This window comes from Eurosta solidaginis, chromosome 5, assembly GCF_040869045.1.
Source record: "Eurosta solidaginis isolate ZX-2024a chromosome 5, ASM4086904v1, whole genome shotgun sequence".
Lineage (NCBI taxonomy): Eukaryota > Metazoa > Arthropoda > Insecta > Diptera > Tephritidae > Eurosta > Eurosta solidaginis.
In genome coordinates, this window is record NC_090323.1 from 38,852,734 (window position 1) to 38,874,802 (window position 22,069).

Here is a 22,069-nt window from a genome sequence, read left to right on the forward strand (position 1 = left end):
TGCTGCGCCTCACATTAAATTATTTTATCTTCAAGGTTTTAGTCTTTATTTAATTACCTATTATTTCTCATTCTATTTATTCAATTAGTGACTCATTATTACAGTGAATCTTTCCTGACAATTTTTTACAATCTAGGTCCGCAATACATAATCCATCCAAAGACTTTACTCAACTCGGCACCACATACTCTTGTCCCTCCTCGAACTTCAAAGTATATTGATGTCACTTCTACCGGACTGTATGGAATATTTATTCCAAATATGAGCCAAATCGGACCATATATACGATTTTTTGAAATATTTCGATCCATGCGCCACCTATCGGATTTTATCTTATTATTGCATTGTCATCGGGTTCTGACCTATATTCCAAGTTTTGTTTATCGGGAAGTTACTTAAATTTTAATTACAAAATTCGTGCCGGCCGACCGGCCTGCCAAGTCAAACTAAACAAGTAAGGAAGGTTAAGTTCGGGTGTAACCGAACATTACATACTCAGTTGAGAGCTATGGTGACAACATAAGGGAAAATAACCATGTAGGAAAATGAACCGAGGGAAACCCTGGAATGTGTTTGTATGACATGTGTATCAAATGAAAGGCATTAAAGAGTATTTTATGAGGGAGTGGGCCATAGTTCTATAGGTGAACGCCATTTAGGGATATAGCCATAAAGGTTGATCAGGGTTGACTCTAGAATGCGTTTGTACGATATGGGTATCAAATGAAAGGTGTTAATGAGTATTTTAAAAGGGAGTAATCCTTAGTTCCATAGGTGGACGCCGTTTCGAGATATCGCCATAAAGGTGGACCAGGGATGACCCTGGAATTTGTTTGTACAATATGGGTATCAAAGGAAAGGTGTTAATGAGTATTTTAAAATTGAGTAATCCTTAGTTCCATAGGTGGACGCCATTTCAAGATATCGCCACAAAGCTGGACCAGGGGTGACCCTAGAATTTGTTTGTACAATATGGGCATCAAACGAATGGTGTTAATGAGTATTTTAAAAGGGAGTGGGCCTTAGTTCTATAGGTGGACGCCGTTTCGAAATATCGCCATAAAGGTGGACCAGGGGTGACTCTAGAATGTGTTTTTACGATATGGGTATCAAATTAAAGGTACTAATGAGGGTTTTAAAAGGGAGTGGTGGTTGTTGTAGAGGTGGTCGCCTTTTCGAGATATGTCCATAAAGGTGGACCAGGGGTGACCCTAGACTTTGTTTGTACAATATGGGTATCAAAAGAAAGGTTTTAATGAGTATTTTAAAAGGGAGTAATCCTTAGTTCCATAGGTGGACGCCGTTTCGAGATATCGCCATAAAGGTGGAGCAGGGGTGACCCTAGAATTTGTTTGTACAATATGGGTATCAAAAGAAAGGTTTTAATGAGTATTTTAAAAGGGAGTAATCCTTAGTTCCATAGGTGGACGCCGTTTCGAGATACCGCCATAAAGGTGGAACAGGGGTGACTCTAGAATTCGTTTGTGCAATATTGGTATAAAACGAAAGGTGTTAATGAGTATTTTAAAAGGGAGTAATCCGTAGTTCCATAGGTGGACGCCGTTTCGAGATATCGCCATAAAGGTGGAGCAGGGGTGACCCTAGAATTTGTTTGTACAATATGGGTATCAAAAGAAAGGTTTTAATGAGTATTTTAAAAGGGAGTAATCCTTAGTTCCATAGGTGGACGCCGTTTCGAGATACCGCCATAAAGGTGGAACAGGGGTGACTCTAGAATTCGTTTGTGCAATATTGGTATAAAACGAAAGGTGTTAATGAGTATTTTAAAAGGGAGGGGGCCTTAATTCTGTAGGTGGACGCCATTTCGAGGTATCGCAATAAAGGTGGACCAGGGGTGACTCTAGACTTTGTTTGCACGATATGGGTTTCAAATGAAAGGTATTAATAAGTATTTTTAAAAGGGAGTGGGCCTTCGTTCTATAGGTGTTCGCCTTTTCGAGATATCGCCATAAAGGTGGACCAGGGGTGACTTTAGAATATGTTTGTACGATATGGGTATCAAATGAAAGGTGTTAATGAGTATTTTAAAAGGGCTTGGGGCTTAGTTCTATAGGTGGACGCCTTTCGAGATATCGGCATAAAGGTGGACCAGGGGTGACTCTAGAATGTGTTTGTACGATATGGGTATCAAATTAAAGGTATTAATGAGAGTTTTAAAAGGGAGTGGTGGTAGTTGTATATGTGAAGGCGTTTTCCAGATATCGACCAAAATGTGAACCATGGTGACCCAGAACATCATCTGTTGGATACGGCTAATTTATTTATATATGTAATACCTGCCAAGATTTTAAGTGTTTTTTATTTCGCCCTGCAGAACTTTTTCATTTTCTTCTACTTAATATGGTAGGTGTCACAACCATTTTATAAAGTTTTTTCTAAAGTTGTATTTCGCGTCAATAAACCAATCCAATTACCTCACCATGTTTCATCCCTTTTTCGTATTTGGTATAGAATTATGGCATTTTTTTCATTTTTCGTAATTTTCGATATCGAAAAAGTGGGCGTGGTCATTGTCGGATTTCGTCCATTTTTCATACCAAGATAAAGTGAGTTCAAGTAAGTACGTGAACCAAGTTCATTAAAGATATGTCGATTTTTGCTCAAGTTATCGTGTTAACGGCCATGCGGAAGGACAGACGAACGACTGTGTATAAAAACTGGGCGTGGCATCAACCGATTTCGCCCGTTTTCACAGAAAACAGTTATCGTCATAGAAGCTATGCTCTTACCAAATTTTACAAGGATTGGTAAGTTATTGTTCGACTTATGGCGTTAAAAGTATCCTAGACAAATTAAATGAAAAATTTAAATTTTCTTTTATTTTTGTATTTTGTTGCACCATATAATTACTGGAGTTGAATGTTGACATAATTTACTTATATACTGTAAAGATATTAAATTTTTTGTAAAAATTTTACTTTAAAAAAAAATTTTTTTTAAAAGTGGGCGTGGTCCTTCTCCGATTTTGCTAATTTTTATTCGGCGTACATATAGTAATAGGAGTAACATCCCTGCCAAATTTCATCATGATATTTTCAACGACTGACAAATTACAGCTTGCAAAAGTTTTAAATTACCTTCTTTTAAAAGTGGGCGGTGCCACGCCCATTGTCCAAAATTTTACTAATTTTCTATTCTGCGTCATAAATTCAACGCATCTACCAAGTTTCGTCGCTTTATCTGTCTTTGGTAATGAATTATCGCACTTTTTCGGTTTTTCGAAATTTTCGATATCGAAAAAGTGGGCGTGGTTATATTCCGATATCGTTCATTTTAAATAGCGATCTGAGATGAGTGCTCAGGAACCTACATACCAAATTTCATCAAGATACCTCAAAATTTACTCAAGTTATCGTGTTAACGGACGGACGGACGGACGGACATGGCTCAATCAAATTTTTTTTCGATCCTGATTATTTTGATATATGGAAGTCTATATCTATCTCGTTTCCTTTATATATGTACAACCAACCGTTATCCAATCAAACTTAATATACTCTGTGAGCTCTGCTCAACTGAGTATAATAAAACCGTTTAAAAAAGAAGCAATTGTGCATGGAAAGGCTCGGCTTGCGCAGCAAACGCTTGCGTGCTTTTCGTTTTGTAAGGTTGTTGACCAGATTTTATTGTATATATCTTCTCGATACTTGCGAGTGTCGTCAGCAACAAATGAATGCATTTAAATAAATTAGTTTGTACGTGTGTAGGAATACATATTTGAACTTATATGCTAATATGCATATAGATTTCTTTAAGATGACGTAAAAATTGTATGACTTATCTGAAACAAATAGAAAGATTTCGCAGAATGTACTATAATTCGATTTCATAAGTTACCCTAGCTTACGTACCAGATAATTAAGGTAAGATGGAATACGTCGAGAGGCTAGAGCTCAACCGACCTTCCGACGGAATACTATTTAAAGGTAGGAGCTTATGTTCGGTTAGAGTTGCACCCTGACTTTGAGGCTTTCAGTGATTCCTCCTCTTAAAAAAACGGAAAAAGAACCAGGCTCTCTCCGAGTATACTTCAGTCATATCCGGCATAGGACTTCCACTTCCGGTACTCTCCCAATTTCTTTCTGAAAGTAATTTTGGGCTATCATAACAACAGAAACATCAAAATAAGGCTCTCACCGAATTATCCACAAGGGAATACGACATACATAGGAATTTCGTTACCAGCCGAGGCTAACTAAGTGAAAAACATCTGCTTCCACTGTCTTTACATGGTCAAAGATAATCCACATAACCGATTTATAGGAAAACCTATATTGAGAATGAAACAATATCTAATGTGCCACAAATGTGACAAATCTTTCTCCTTAGCAGTCTACTAATAAATTTTACTAGAGTTTGCTGCACTCCCAAGGATGTTGTGGGATTTCGAAAGCCGACTATATCTCGGTAAAGCTCCAGCTGCAGACGCTCTTGGCAGCAGCTTCTTCAGTGTATCACTCTACACTTGCCCAGCGAGATTTTCTTAAGATTGAACTGACTGTACTGGTAGTCAGAGGAGTACTCCGAAAGAACAACCCAGTGCGAAGGCCGTTAGGGCATGTTTTTAGTTACATGCAGCATTCTAAAACCTCCTCAAAGGTAGCTTCAACCCGTCCCATCAGGTCCGTCTTCCTAACTTTGCTAATATTTTTCCAAGTGGATGTTCTGTGTATTGAGAGGGCATGTATGCTCCTGTTAGAGCATACGATTAGAGGACACGAGGTATGTGTTTAATCAGATAGCCAAGCAGCGTATATGGCGCTTAACTTCCACATATGTAGCTTCGTCTAAGACCATTAGAAGCTGCAAGAGGTCGCTTCAAGTCGCAGCTAGCTTCGCAAACATAATTCTGGTCACAGTTACGTTGAGGGCAACGATAATGCAGACGAACTTGCAAAGATAGAAACTCTGCTGGCTGCCGCAAAGATGGTCGAGATGCATCTACCACCCACATCAATAAAAAGTAACATACATAGCAGTTTTCAAGAAAACTTGGTCAAGTTAGAATAATAGGAGAACAGAGGACCTGCTAAACAGGTCAAATAAGTGCATCCTAATAATCACTGCAACAATCACCGGACACTGGCTGCTTGGCCTGTATGAAAAAGCTGCAGCGCCCAGTAAGGGTAACTTGAGCTCGGGTTTCTAGGTCCGGGCAGCACGGAAACCAAGCAAACAAGCCATATTGGATCCCCTGATACAAATGCATAAATCCTCGTTCAAAATAGAAACTAAAACAAACTAACCTCTGTGGTTAGCCATGCAGTAGAGGGATGTGATTTCGATGACGGTGATATGTTGTGCGTGTTAACGCTGCTATCAGTCATATAATTACGTAATTGATTTTCGAAATTCAACTACTCAACCGCTTCCATGAGCTCTTCACCATTAGAGGAGCTAAAACTGAAATGTAATTCACTAATCGAAGTTAAAGTAAAACATTTTTCAATTGCTGCGTAGCACGGGAGGTCTCCAACGATTGGTGATCATAGATTGTCATTTACAACTGTGAAAATTTTTTTTAATAATAAGGAAATCGCTGAAAAATGGCAAATAAACTAAACACGCCCGTCACCGCCCAAACAAGTATTTAAGTCTTGCCGGAGGTCGATATCAGTCGAACGTATCAATACAATTCGCATAATTTTAGCTTAACACCAACAGGCTTTTAAACCGAACGCGTAAATATGCGGGACTGTGACTTGAATGCCTTGTGGAGTTTTACGTAGTTGCGATCGCTCGTTGACTTGACGGGTGTTGGAATGGCTGGTTGGTCCTCAATATTTTCCTCATAACTAATTGTGGCAATTATTTGATTAAATTAGAATTTTAAAATACACATACACTAACGCAAATGAATACTTACATAAAAAATATATAATTTCTTTTTGAATGAGCTGAGAGCTATTAATACACTGAAAGAAAAAGACTGGTAAAATCAACCGAAATTTCTGTCAATTTTTGTCAATCGCAACTGCGCACAAATCGTTGATTTGTAATTCGTAATTGACCGTTTTAGTAGTCAAATGGACAAAAAAAGTTGTTGCGACAGCTTTTTATGAAAGTACCTATGTTGCCATATAAATATGTAAATAAATGTAAGGTGCGATAACCTCCGATGAGATTTTAGGCCGAACTTCTCTTCCAATTTGCATCGTGTTCCTTTTTAATTTTTCTTACAAATTGGCGGGACGGGACCTACTTATTTTATGCCGACTCCGAACGACATCTGCAAGGCATATGAGTTTTCACTGAGAGCATTTCATGGCAGAAATACACTCGGAGTGCTTGCCGAACACTGCCGAGGGGCAACCCCGCTTAGACAATTTTTCTTCTAATTGAAAAAGCTTGTTTCTAAAATTTTGATGTTGCTTTGCCCGGGGTGTGAACCCAGGGTCTTCGGTGTGGTAGGCGGAGCACGCTACCATCACACCACGGCGGCCGCCATATAATTACGTAAATATGTGAATACACAAATACGCATGCTTGCTACATATACATACATATGAATATAGAAATGAAAATAGTAGTCACAAAACTGATTCTCAATTCTTTCGGTTGCAGCTCAGCTCATTCTCAATTTCTTCTCTCGCATGTAGTTGCCACACTTGATTGTTTCGAACAAAACTTGTAGTATAAATGTTTGACGTAACATTTTAAAAAGAGAACTTGTAGGTTAAAGAAAAGTATAGAATCAAATCGGAGGAGTAACTTTACATGTAATTTGACAAGTTTAATTTTCGTAAAACTTTAAGTTGAAACGATTCCAAAACAACTCAAACTTTTATTTTGTCGAAAACATCAACATTAAAAAAGGATGTTTTTTTATTATCTTATTAGATTCATTCGCGTGAGTGAAAATTCATAAAAACTTGAACAAAATGTTACTAACTTTGGAAAAATCCTGGTCGTTCAAACAAAATTTTGCAACAAGAGGGCGCAATTTTGCATTTCGCTTGGAGGAGAAGTTGTAAAATTGTACCCGATAAATAGGTGTCCAGGTATCTCATAATTTTTTGCACAGTAAATTCAAAAAAGGGTTTTTTTCTTTTTGTATTGATAACTGAAAAACTAGTTTTTTGTTGTTTTCCCATTTTGTGTGTTTTTTCGATGTGATGGTTTTCATATTTTGGTGTTTTTTTTTTTAGCAAATGGCGCCATTGTCATAAGTACAAAGTAGAGAGCACAGTGAGCGTAAAATTTTCTTTGAAATTTGCTCATGTATTGACAGTTGATCGCCGTTGAAATGACCTGTAAGATCAGTCGTGTTAACAGAAAAATCAGTTAGATTGATTAGGAATCTGTAAATTTTACAAAATTTTGCTAACTTAAGAGCGACTATTTCTCTTCTGTTGAAATGACTAAACTAATTTGTTCACTTGACAAAGATCTCGGTCGAATTAACCATAATTCGATCAATTTCACCGAATCTCCGTTAAGTCAAGAACAACAGAACCGATTTGTTGATTTTACTAGCACCATTTCTGTCAGTGTGGTTAATACTAACCTTAACACCTACTAAGCCATTGTAGCAAAATGGAATGAGTGGTGTATTCGTTTCACTGCCATCCCAGCAACAGTTGTACGTTTCTTATTTTGTTAAAGAAAGTTGCCACTGAAAATAAATGATGCACTTACTGTTGCGCTACTTTGCTGCAGATCCTAAGCGATCTTGTGTTGTAGCAAAAATACGCGTAAAATATATAAGAGTATTTAAATAAGCGGAGAAGTTTATGTGCGAGTACAATTGAATATTATATACACAGTTGCAAAATTTTGTTCCACAAGCTAACAAACACCAGATAACTCATCTACTCGGGGCTAATCCTGTTACAAATATGCGTCATACACATATCTAGCAGGCGGCGCAATGGCGATCCCCAGTTCCTCACGAACTAGTTAGGGGTGGGAGTAGGATAGCCTAAAAGGGGGTGCGGGTGTGATGGCCTAAAATTCCAACGTGGTCGTCTGGCTAGTAACTTGTTTTATGATTAGTAACTGAATAGTGCTAGTTACCGGTGCGTGCCAGCTCTATAACCGGCAAAGGACCATCAATACCGACAACACTCTCCAAAACTATCGAAGGCATACAAGTAGGCAAGAGCTGTACATGCTCAATCAAGCAGGAAAGTCTGGGAACAAATATGGCAATACCTATAAAAAGAGTGACTAAAGGCTCATGATGGTCATATTTATGGTCTGCTTAGTGACAGCAAACGTAGGGAGTGTGGACTGCAGCACGAGCACATTTTGTATTCGTGTCTTGAGCTCTCCAGATTAAGATGCCAGCTACTAAGGGTGCCACAATTTTCCGATTTAGAACCAGCATGTAGGGTAGGCCTTAAAATTTCTTAAAACATCTAGTAGAGGACAGATACTTATTTCATAATCAGCAACGTTAGACTACCGTTCAGCTTACCTAAAACAATGCCGAAGAAGTCTCTAAATTATCTGCAAATGTTCCTCAAAAATGAAAAAACAGCCCAGGAATCAAGATAAAATTATCCCCCAAATAATTCTGAATTGATCCAAGCAAGAACTTATCTAAAAAATATCCCAAAAAGATTACGAATACGATCCAAAAATGGTCCTGGAACAGTTCTTGATTTCTGACACAAATAATTCCTTAAAAGATCCCGAATCCGATCCCCGAAAGTCCACAAATAATCCCGATACAATCTTGAAATATTCAAATAACACCCATAAGTAATCCAGAAAATTTATCGAAATAGTCGCGGAGTGATTAAAATGATCCTGAAAATATTCCGGAAACTCATTTCAAAATAGTCCTGAAAACGATCTCCAATTTGTTTTAAAAGTAATCCAAAATACGCAAAGAAAAGATTCTGGAAATATTCTTTCTGCGTCTAAGGGTATATATACCGAATTGCGTTTGAAAAGTTGTCGACAGCTCGGTTTTTTAACCAGAATAGCGTCATACGTTTGGTGCGTCATAAAAGACGTCTGAATTCCTCGATTTTTGAAAGTCTCTCTGACGTTCTGCACATGGTGCTTCCGCTGCCACCGTTCTAAATATATGAGGAATCTGCTGTCACCGTTCAGACACTGGCAAACCGCTTGTATCCGGGCAAGCTCACCAAAAGCAGCTATCATTGTTGTTGTTTCTAAATCAACCCGTACCTTCTACCTGTAATTCTGTTTTTAGCCAAACGTCGACATCCATATCACCCTTTCACTATTCAGCGTCCCATCATCTGCCATTCACCTTCAAGCGGTTTATTGTTTACCTGCTCCACCTTTTACCAGTTTCACCACTAGTAACTTTAGCATTGATCAAGCACTCGCCGTTTCACCATTCACCGGGCAACCCTCCACTGTTACTGTTCAAAAACCACCAATCACTTTTTCATCCTACTCCAGATTCGCCGTTCTATATGACCGGGAACGAGAATTTACTGCTTTATCACATCCGTGGTATCCGTTCACCGGTCGTAAGCTCACCGTTCAACACTTAACGCCCATCTATTCACCCTACGACCATTACTTTGGTACCAGATACCGTTTCTTATTATTGTCAATCTTAATTTGGGTATCAATCAAGCGTTCGTCGATTCCACTGGTAACTTTAGTATAATCCATTGATTTTATGAATACCCAACCGCTTCTCCCTCTCACCTGTAACCTGCTACTTAGTGTAGTTATAACTCCCCACCAGAGTGTGTCTAATCTACTCAGTGGTGACTAAAAGTTTAACGCCATGAGTGTCTTTATAAAGCTTTCCACAAATGCTATGCAAATAAAATAGCTGACAAACGAGATGAAATTTTCCAAGGTCTGAAGTGCTCTCCCACCGTTTGACCATACCCACGTCACAGCGACCTTTTTCATGTTGTTTTGGCGGCACTGTTCTCATTGAGGTCATTCAAACACAGTTTTAGGACACTTGTTTCAATAGGGTCGGACCACAAGTACGGTGGGTTTAGATCAAATGGCTTCACGGCACAAGATAATAGAGTGGTTTACATCATGTGTGACCAATTCACATGCGAAAGTCAAGGCTTGGTCTGGATAGTTTTAACCCGTTAAGGTACCTCGATCGAAGTTTCGATAGCTTAAAACCGACCATACTGGGAATACTGTGTGCTTCTTTTATGAAAGTGCGGATTGAGCTTCAACGACAGCGTTCGATGGATAGGAGTTGACAAAAAGTAGTGATCGACTGCCTATCGAAGGTCGGTATACAGATTTTTGTATGCACTAACGCTGCTCCTTCTACCTAGGAAGTGGTTAAGTATCATGCTGTTTGCTTTTTGAGCCTAATTAAAAGTGATGTGCTGACGTTACTTGCGACAGTTTTGAGATCGGTAGTCTTGCAGGCTACAGCTTCAACAAATGTTTTTAGGTTTGTCGACCATATTGGCTACTTGTAGACAATATACCGGTCTGTCGGTTTGTCATAGCCATAAACGTATCCTTATCTTTCTTTATACAAGGTCTGCAAGCAAGTGATTTGGGAAATTTTCTTGAAGTTCTATACTGTGCTCACAGGTGCGGTTGGATGCACTTAAACCTAGGAAGAGTATATTCAAATGTAACATCTATTTGTTTGGGCTAGTTGACAGTTGACAGATTTTGAGTCGACGTGTCCGCTCATGGTTATCAGATATCCCTTATCAATATTTTGTATAGGTGGCCTCAATTGGCAATAGAGTCAAGTTCAGCAGAGCGAAGAAGTGAAACTATCGAGTGATCTGTCATCTGGCTACGAGATAATGGTACCTCCTTAAGATGGATACAAGAGAAGGAAGGATAAATCGCTGTTACATATGTATGTATGTATATTACGTCGTTTTTTGATACAGATCTATATTTGCCGATCTTTAGGCACAGCTGGGTATAAAATATGTTAACAAAAAAAAAACAAACAGCAAAGACACAAAAAACCACTCAAAGCAACACACAAACCTATTGCAATAATATCAACCCACACGACGAGTAGCAAGCACCTTCCACAAAAACTTCAGCGCTTCGTCTTCCTTCCCGTTCACCCTTCTTCGGGCAGCATCCTAAATCTTCACAAGCTCCCTACACAACGTCACGCAGTAGCCGGTGATCCCAAAACAGCGCGAGCAGCACACAAAAATAAAATAGCAAAAAATTACGTGACTGTACTTACTTACATTCAACTGTTGGCTGGCTGGCTTACTTGCCAAATGCCATTTGCAATTTTTGCTGGTTTATTTTGTTGTCTGCTTAAGTATTCTTGTTCCTCTTGTTTCGTCGCTATTTTGTTGTTGGTGCTGCTGCTGTTCTAAAGCCCATAGCATCCAGAAGTGGGATCTTACTATGTTTTGGTTTTAGTTGCTTTTATTTTCGCTTCACGCTTTGAACTTGTTTTAAGTTTTTTAATTTTTTTTTGCTATTGACTTGATGTTGTTGTTGTTGTGGCACGTTTTTCGATACACAATATTTACCTAATTCGCATATCGCCGTATGCACGTAAATAAACTGGTATTCTTTTAACATTATTTTGTACTACTGTGGGACCATTTAGCAGCTCAATGTTATAAAATAACTCCGTCCTTTTAGAAAATAATAGAAGCTTTCTAGGGCTTAAGCCACTTGCTGCTTCTAGATATGACAGCTGTATCACTCATAATAGCTGGAGTCTTAGCCTGGCAAGCGCAGGTCACGAGCACAGAACGTGCTCGATCGTTTCCTCCTCCAACCTGCATTACCTACCTCTGCTCTCACTGACCAAGTCTAATTTAAAGGCATGTGACGCCAGAAGGCAGTGTCCAGTCAGACTACCCGTCATGAGTCTACAGTCCTCTCTTTTTAATGATAGAAGCAACTTTGTTAGTCTAAGGTTGTAAGACCTACACATAATCTTCAGCACTTTACAGCCCCGCGCTTGAAACCACGTCTTTCCTGCTTGGTGGATCATGTGCACCTTTCTCCTTCTCTTAATCTCGCCCAATCTAATTGGGACGTCTACGGAGCAAGCTTCAAAGGATGCGCCCTTTTTAGCTAGTTCATCTGTTTTATAAAAAAAAAAAAAAAAATTAAAGGCGCGAGAACCTCCGAAGAGATTTAAGACTTCTCTTCCAAGTTGCGTCGTGCTCCTTTTAATTTTTCCTACGAACGGGATGGGACCTACTTGTTTTATGCCGAGTCCGAGCGGCATCTGCAAGGCAGATGAGTTTTCACTGATGGCTTTTCATGGCAGAAATACACTAGGAGTGCTTGCCAAACACTGCCGAGGGGCGACCCCGCATTGAATAATTTTTTTCTAATTGAAAAAACTTGTTTTAAATTTTAATGTTGCTTTGCGCGTGGAGCGAACCCAGGGTCTTCGGTGTGGTAGGCGGAGCACGCTACCTTCACACCACGGCGGCCGCCGAATTATAACCAAGTAATCTGACCTAGTTTTCTAATGTAAAATCACAATATTTCTCTAACGTTAGATACTGTTTTCGCTGGGATGATGCTAGCGTGCTCCTCCAAACACACTGAAGGTCTTGCGTTGAAATTCCGCGCAAGGCAACACCAACAAATAATAAAAACGTTGTTTCAATTAGAAAAAAAGTTCTTCTAAGCGGGGTCGCCCCTTTGGAAAGTAGTTTTGCAAACATTCCGAGTGTATTTCTGCCGGCATTAAACATGTAGGGCCCGTCTCTCCGATTTGTAGTAAAAACTAAAAAGAAGCACAACGTAAATTGGAAACGAAGTTTAGGCTTACATCTCCTCGGAGGTAAATCGCGCCAAGTATTTTTTTTAATAGCGGCTCCGTTTGCGGGTGGTTTTCAAAACAGTTTGATCAGTGCGACATCCATCGACACCTTTTGTCAAAGTAAAATCATAATTTGATAAAATATCAGCTCTTCAAAGCCCTGCAAAACTTTCCATATTCATAACCCCCAATTCGTAAAGATATTTTCACTTAATCATAGATATATGTATGTATATTGGCATCGGTTATTGGTGCATTAACCTAAAATATGTGATAACTTCATGAAATAGAAAATGTAAAGAATTTCGAAACGTAAAATATAATGCGAATAAATTCGCCAACGTAAAAATTTATAGATTATGGGTATGGGGGAAAACGAAAAACTAATTGGTTGGCTATGGTATCGTTATGACTTCAATAACAGATTACCTTGGCTTCCAAAGAGTTGACTGGATCGACTGTTTTACACGGAGTTTGCCAGGGCCTCTAAGTTGATGTGTTGCAATTTTCTTTTTATCTCATGATCTATTCATACAGGAAAGAACTTTACAGTCGTGATCGAACCTTGGTCTCACAATTTAAGGCATTTACATGCGTACCACTTTCATTGCATACAATCAAAAATATTTATTTACTCGCAATCATAACAATTTATTTGTACGTTATATGAGTCGTTTATTTTGAAAGTGGTTTAAGTTCATTTTAAAAAAAATTGAGTTAATGATAACAATAATCACAATCCTATATAATATTTTTTTTTTATAAACAATTTAAGTCTAGTATCATTAAAATCGCTATGATTTTGGGGAATTGATAATTACTTAGCTAACAAAATCCAAAAAAATATATTTTGAAACTGTTTTAAGTCCACTGAAATAAGACTTATTATTTAATATTTATTAAAAATTTATTATTATTAATTATTATCTGGAAGAAGCAATTCATAAAAGATTAAAAAACTTTATTGGCGAACCTATAAATTGGCTAAGGATACGTTGGATGCGAATTATAAAAAATGCACCCTATAAAATGCTGTATAAAGAATCTATGGAAGTGGATAAAGATATCAAAATACTTGATTTATTACCTTGTCGGGGAAGACCAAGAAACTTCATCAAAATAAAATTAACACCATTATACAAAAATGTACGTCCCATTTCAACTCCTAAGTATAAGGATATGATGGAGGTACTAAGGCATACTATACAACCTATGCACCATGAATATTTTAACAACCTCACACGTAATCTAAATGAGGAGAAATAATATGGCAAAATCTTTAATATTATCCTTAATAAATAAATGAATGTGAATTAAATTTTTTAATAAATGAATTAATATTTATTTTTAAAAATATTTTTTATGCCTTTATATTAAGTCGCTTTCATGTTTGTCGCCTCATTTCCATACGAATTTTTGACCAACGGAAAAGTCTTTTTCGGTAACTTCCCGTTGAGCTAGACACTTTATACTTAGAGCATAGTTCAGATCTGGGAGACATTACAATGCAAGTGAAAAAAACAATCCGCTAGGTGGCGCACGGATCGAGATATACAGAATATTAATTTTAAAATGGAAATTTTGCGATCGACTTTTAACTAACTTCTCGCTGATCCCGAGAGTCTTGAAACTTAGCACATAGTTTGCGAGTCGATGGCACTACAATTCGTGGAAAACAAAATGCCGCCAGGTGGCAGACGAGTCGAGATAAACGAAAATCCCTGAAAATCCTCGAAAAAATGCAGTGAATCTTGCGACCGATTTTTAAGTAACTTCCCGGTGAGCTAGAGACCTGAAACTTGGGCCGTGAGTCAGAACCCGGTGACAATGTAATATTTGATCAAAAAAATTTCGCTAGGGGGCGCATGGATCGAAATATTAAGAAAATTAGTTTCGATTTGGGAATTTTTCAATCCATTTTTAACTAAATTTCCGGTGACCTAGAAACTTGAAACTTGGCACACAGTTTGAGGCTTGGGGACAATACAATCTACAAAAAACAAAGTTCCGCTAGGTGGCGCGCTAGTCAAGATAACTGCAAATCCTTGAAAAGCGAGTGGAATATTGTAATCGATTTTTAAGTACCTTCCCGTTGAGCTAGAGACTTGAAACTTGGGTCATGAGTCAGAACCCAAATTCCAAATGCCTTTTTGTAGGCAGCACTAAAAAAGTGAAAATAAAAAGATGATAAAAAAATTTTAAGAACTACCTTCATATAAATGGACCAAAAATTAGAAGGCAATTTTTCCTTTAATACAGACATAATCTTGTTGAATTTTGACTAAAAAACTTTAACAATAGCTCTTGTGCTTAAATTTAAAATAATCAATTAGTTAATCCCAAGTACATGGTTTGTCTTAAATTGAAAGACTGCGCTCCACCTTTATAGTTTTAAATCCCAAACTTCTTTTACAAGAGCTATTGTTAAAGTTTTTTAGTCAAAATTCAACAAGGCTATATCTGTATTAAAGGAAAAATTGCCTTCTATTTTTTGGTCCATTTATATAAAGGTAGTTTTTAAAATATGTTTATTATCTTTTTATTATAATTAAATAAATAAAAATCTGTATCTAACTTGAAAACTTCCCTATTTATTTTAAACCTATTACATTCATCTACATCAAAGATAAAATATTTACAATTTCTATTATTTAGTTTCTTAAAAATAAGTGGACTTATTCCTTTTCACAAACAAAAAAGTCATTTTATTAATTTGAATGTGGTTTAAGTCCATTTTAGGTTCTGAAAAACAGCTTATTTTGATAGTAAAGTTTACAAAACATATTACGTTATATATTCTAACATGCTTAAGGTCACAAAGCCATAAAAAAAATTAATACTACTTAACAATATTTTTGAAACAAATCAAACACAAACCCTTAATTATCTCAATATAAGAAAAAATGGACTTAAACCACTTTCAAAATAAACGAGTCATATATGAAAAAAATATCACGACTGCTGAATGGAATGTGACCATATCTCAACTGTTGTTTCGAAAACGACCTATCTCAAAATGTTTCATAATTCGGTGTTCTGTCGAGTAAGGGTGATATTCCACTCAACAGTGAATTTAAAACGACACGCTTCAATCTATATTGGAATTTAAAAATTTTTTAACTCTGTTATTTGATAAATCTGTAAATAAAGCCGGAGCACAGAGATCATTCCAAGAAGTTTTTGCCACCGCACAAAGTTTTTTTCTCACAATTGCCCCCGCTCCAGAATCTCCTTTTCCCGTATTACTTCCACTTGGTCGACCGCAAATGATTGTTTCTGATAGAATTAACGACGCCTTCTTACTACCGCCATAAAAGCACTGGCATTCATCCTTTCTCATTGTATGCATTTCAATAGTTTTGAGAATATTACTACACACCTTACTGTTAAAAGATACAGAGCCCCATCCACTAATTTGCATTGGCATGTCCTGTTTCAACTCGAAATCGCAAATATTTACTGGTTCAACTGTCACACCACTTGCAAAAGATCCATCCAATTTAGCCACAGCGATATCCATATAATATGATCCTTCAGTATAACCATCACCAAGAATTATACGCCGCACTCCGAGTTGTTGCTCCCTTCCATTGCCAAATTTACTTTTATCGTTTACACCAGCTAGAACCTCGAGATCGCTCCATTCTTCATCGAAAACGCAATGCGCAGCTGTAACAACCGTATACAAATTGACTAAGGATCCAACGCACACATATCTGGCACAAGAAAATATTGCAACCGTATGTGGGCTGTCCTTTATTTCCATATCTCTGCCATTTATCATACGAAATTGCGCATTCGTCGAGGATAAACGGCAGCTTAGAACGACAAACAGGATCGCAAAATAAATGTGTGTATACATTTTAGTTTAAGAACTTTTGTCACCACTTTTTAAGTATAAAGTATAACGTGATTAATTTTGCGGGCGCTATTTATACCTAATTGAGTCATGTGAATGATAAATAAGCAACAACTTTTCAGTCAAAATTTCAAGATTTTTATATAACAACAATACATCTTAATTAAAGTCAAGGCCATACAATAAAAAATCTTGTTTGTTTTCACTCGGTCCATTATAAATAAAATAAATAAATAAATGCAAGGCGCGATAACCTCCGAAGAGATTTTAGGCCGAGCTTCTCTTCCAATTTGCGTCATGCTTCTTTTAGTTTTTCCTATAAATTGGCGCGACGACACCTACATGTTTTTACGCCGACTCCGAACGGTATCTGCAAGGCAGATGAGTTTTCACTGAGGAGCTTTACATGGCAGATATACACTTGGAGTGCTTGCCAAAAACTGCCGAGGAGCGACTCCGCTTGAAAAACCTCGTTTCTAAAATTTTTGATGTTACTTTGCCCGGGGCGTGAACCCGGGATTTTCGGTGTGGTAGGCGGCAAATACAAAAAGCTTATTAAGCGTTTACAATAACATTTCCATATAAATTTTTTGTTATATTAGCCTAATAAGCCTATTTAATTAATAACTTGAATGGAAATTTTTAATTAGTTAAACAAACAGGTTCATATTTACGCATATTGCAGTGAAATTAAATGAACGTGGCTTTGACAATACATTTTGCTATACTTTTTTATAAGAAAATTTCGTAGTAATTGTTTGTTTATATATGTATGTACTAGCAGACCCAACAGACGTTGTTCTGTGTTCGCTTCATCTATCTCCATCTTCGTCTCATTCTATCTCTCTCAGTCTCTCTATTTTGTTCCAATCCCAGTCCCAGTCCCTCTCCGAGTCTCAGTCCCAGTCCTAGTCCTAATCCCAGTCCCAGTCCGTCTCTGGTCTACTTCCCGGAAAAAAGGACCGTAAATATTGATATAGGCAAATTTATATACCAAATTTCAGGCAAATCGAATAGGACGTATGTAAATGGGTATGTGGGTATTATTAATTCATGCCACTATTTCGGCTTCGCATGCATATTTATCAGTTTTGCCAGGTTGATGCGACTAAATCGAATATCACAATGAAAATTACTTTAGAGCTCTCAGCAACAGCTTTCCTTTGATATCCATATTACCCACACATTCTAGGGGTACCCGGGTCCACGTTTGAACAAAATCCGCCGACGCATCTCTTCAAACACCGGCGACCAACTAATACACATTTTAGCCTTTCCTTTTATATATGTGACCCGGCCTATGAAAAGGTGGCTTATGACTCAAAAAAAATGACCACTACTAAGAAACTGAAGAAATGCATTGTTTATCTTGAACAGCTGTTTCTTTTTTGAGTCATAAGCCATTTCATAGGCCGGGTCACATATATAGATTTTTATACCTTTCATGAAAATAAAATGGTATATTAATTTCGCCACGAAACCCAAAATTGTAAGTCCTTAAAGGAAAATAGATAGACCCACCATTAAGTATACCGAAATAATCAGGATGAAGAGCTGAGTTGATTTAGCCATGTCCGTCTGTCCGTCTATCTGTTTGTATGCAAACTAGTCCCTCAATTTTTGAGATATCTTGATAAAATTTGGTGAGCGGGTGTATTTGGGTGTCCGATTAGACATTTGTCGGAACCGGCCGGATCGGACCACCATAGCATATGTATATCCTCCATACAACGGATTTTTCAGAAAAAGAGGATTTTTGTGATATCTTACTCAATTTAACAGATTGAAGCTTCAAACTTCACCATATAATTTCGTACATTGCACATATTGTTGCCTGAAAAAATTAATGAGATCGGTCGTATATATAGTATATATCCCCACAACCGATTGTTCAGATAAGAAACTTTTCGTAATTACTGCCCTATTTTGAAATTTCAGCGAACGCTTACGCATATAGCATATACTGTTGTCTAAAAAAATCATAAAGATCGGTGGTATATATAGTATATATATATATATTTTCGCAATTTTAGCCCCATTTTAACAGCTAGAAGCTTGAAATTTCACCGAATGTTGTCTGAAAAAATCATAGCGATCGGTTGTATATATAGTATATATCTCATACAACCGATTGTTCAGATAAGAAACTTTTCGCAATTTCTACCCCATTCTAACAGCTATAGGCTTCAAATTTCACCGATTGCTTACGTATATAGTATATATTGTTGTTCTGCCCTAAATTTGGCCTATCTGCATACATTTAAATAAGCTTTTTCCGTTTAACTCTGCCTTACCCCTCTACACTTTTTCCTAATCCTTTTATTCGCTCCTACCTCCGTCTTTTTCGCTTCATCTCATTCTATCTCTCTCTCAGTCTCCTTCTCTGTTTTCTCTTCTCTTAAGTTTTTCTCCTTCTTCTTCATCTCTTATTGCCAATCCCAGAGAGTGGTATGTATTTTGTTCAAGTCCCACTCCGAGTTTCAGTCTCAGTCCCAGTCCTAGTCCTAATCCCAGTCCCAGGCCGTCTCTGGTATACTTCCCGGAAAAAAGCATCGTAAATACTAATATAGGAAAATTTATAAACGAAATTTCAGGCAAATCGAATAGTACGTATGTAAATAGGTATGTGGGTTTTATTAATTCTTCTCGTTATTTCGGCTTCGCATGCATATTTATCAGTTTTGCCAGGTTGATGCGACTAAATCGAATATCGCAATGAACTTTAGAGCTCTCAGCAACAGCTTTCATTTGATATCCATAATACACACACATTCTAGGGGTATCCGGTATCTGTATTATAGCACACATCAACAGGTTCAATTTGATACCCATAATATAAAAACACATTCCAGGTGTATTCAGGTCGTCGTTTTGGGCTATATCTCGAGACCCTAGCCTCCCAGTTGTATGAAAATTATCCTGTACTATAGCACTCATCAACAGCTTTCATTTGACATCTATATTGTATAAACACATTCTAGGTGTACCTGGGTCCACGTTTTGGGCTAAATCTCGAGACCCTAGCCTCCCAGTTGTATGAAAATTATCCTGTACTATAGCACTCATCACCAGCTTTCATTTAATATCCATACTGTATAAACACATTCTAGGGGTACCCGGGTCCACGTTTTGGGCTATATCTCGAGACCCTAGCTTCCCAGTTGTATGAAAATTATCCTGTACTATAGCACTCATCAACAGCTTTCATTTGATATCCATATTGTATAAACACATTCTAGGGGTACCCCGGTCCACGTTTTGATCTCAAGACCCTAGACACGTAGCGAAAAAAAAGGTAGACGTTGGTCGATTTTCAGACCTACCCAATATGCTCACAAAATTTTATGAGAATCGGTTCAGCCGTTTCGGAGGAGTTCAGCCTCTAAAACCGTGACAGAAGAATTTTATATATTAGATATATACATCACATTAGAAACTTCAAAAATAAAAGTATTTCTCCACTATTTAATGGATGTTATTATACAATCTACAAACTTCAATCACTCTATCTATTAAAAAAAAAGCGCATGAAAATCCGTTGCGTAGTTTTAAAGGTTTAAGCATTCAAAGGGACATGGGACAGAAAAAACGACTTTGTTTTATAATATTGTAACGAATTTGCTGCAAATCCTCTTATTTGCCCTTTTGCTAGGTTCGTATCGCTAAACTGTTGAATAAATAACTCCAATATTGAATAATGGAAAAATGGCATTTATTAAAATAATTCACAATAACACTCAAACTGTGCAACGAATAGCTTAATAACCAAACTGATAGCTTAAATGAAACTGACTTTCAAAATAATACTGCTATTGCTCGCTAGATATCGTCTTAGTCGTAACTGCTTCACAACTCAAATCAAACTGAATTCCAGCGCCTCTACAATTGTCGCCTTTTATACTCTTCGATTTCAACCTTCGCATCTTGTAGGCGATTCTAGAATCTAGGTACTAGTCCAGCAGCTTTCAAACTTCTCAGCTGTTACTACAATTGCACAATTTTATAGTTTTTCTCATTGCATACTTATAGGAGTATCTCAGATATATGCATGTATTTGTGCATTGATTCTCCGCTGCTCGTATACGTACATGGCACATATGTGTAGACGCAATTATTTATTCGTTTATGTAGATACTTAATGATTGAATTATTGATGTGAATTCACGTCACTGCTTAGCATCGGCTTAGAGATAGCAGCACTCCTTAGTTTTGCTAATATTCGTAACAATATGTAGTGATAGTGATACATGCAAAAATATCAAAAAATAAAACTTTTTTGAAGAATTTTAAGGAAATGTTTAATATTTTTAACGAAAAATTATTTTTCAATAGATGTATGCATTCTTAACCATTTATGTTGCAGCATTAACAATTCACCATTTATGTTACATAAATATGTATGTACATATGTACCTATGTCAAGCTGATATGATATGGAAATACATACATATGTACATCCATACATACCTATAAACCTACGCCCGAAGTTAAATAACGCAGCGAATGCTATATATGTACGTATGTATGTGCTGCATCAAGCCTCGCTCAAAAGCAGTTAGCGCGGACAGTTCACAGCGAACAAACACACATACGCATTTTTTGATAAAAATGTTACTTTTGTTTAAACAATTTGGCTGATATAAGAAAGGAATCAAGTATTTTTTTTGATGCAGATCGAAGGCAAATATTTCAAAGTTTTACTGAAAAGTAGAATTTTTTAAATCCATCCATCCGTTTATGAGTTATAGCTGTGTAAACAAAAATTTTATGATTTTTTACTACATTTTGGCAATTTGCCACCCCCCTATAATATATACCTTCAAATTATATTAACTGTTCCATCTCATGTAGCTAAGCTTTCAAATGCAAAAAACCGTTTTAAAATCGGAGCATTCTGTGTGAAGTTATGTGCATACATGGCATTTAGCGACTTTATTTTATAAGATTTATAGAAGATATGTATATATATTTTTTTTTTGCGATTTCGGCCCCATTTTAACAGCTAGAAGCTTCAAATTTCACCAAATGCTTACGTGTATAGCATATATTATTGTCTGAAAAAATCATAGAGATCGGTGGTATATATATTATATATCCCATATAAACTGTAATTTTTGCCCCTTTTTAAAGGCTAAAAGCTTCAAAATTCATCAAATTTCATCAAATGATTATGTTTACGTCATATATTTTTGAAATACGTGATTCGTAGTCATAGTTTTTACATGCAGACCACAAAAAACCTGAAACTTTGCATTCTCACACAAAGTACTAACCTGTTTTTATACTCAGTTGAGCAGAGCTCACAGAGTATATTAACTTTGATTGGATAACGGTTGGTTGTACAGGTATAAAGGAATCGAGAGAGATATAGACTTCCATATATCAGAATCATCAGTATCGAAAAAAAAAATTCGATTGAGCCATGTCCGTCCGTCCGTCCGTCCGTCCGTCTGTCCGTTAACACGATAACTTGAGTCAATTTTGAGGTATCTTGA

At 37.0% G+C, this 22,069-nt stretch overlaps 1 protein-coding gene across 1 annotated transcript in view; it reads left to right on the forward strand.

The window, feature by feature from the left end:
- Window positions 1-22,069, forward strand: part of Tsen34 (tRNA splicing endonuclease subunit 34) — a 430,166-nt gene that overhangs the window by 363,652 nt on the left and 44,445 nt on the right. The gene's annotated exons all lie outside the window — the stretch shown is intronic.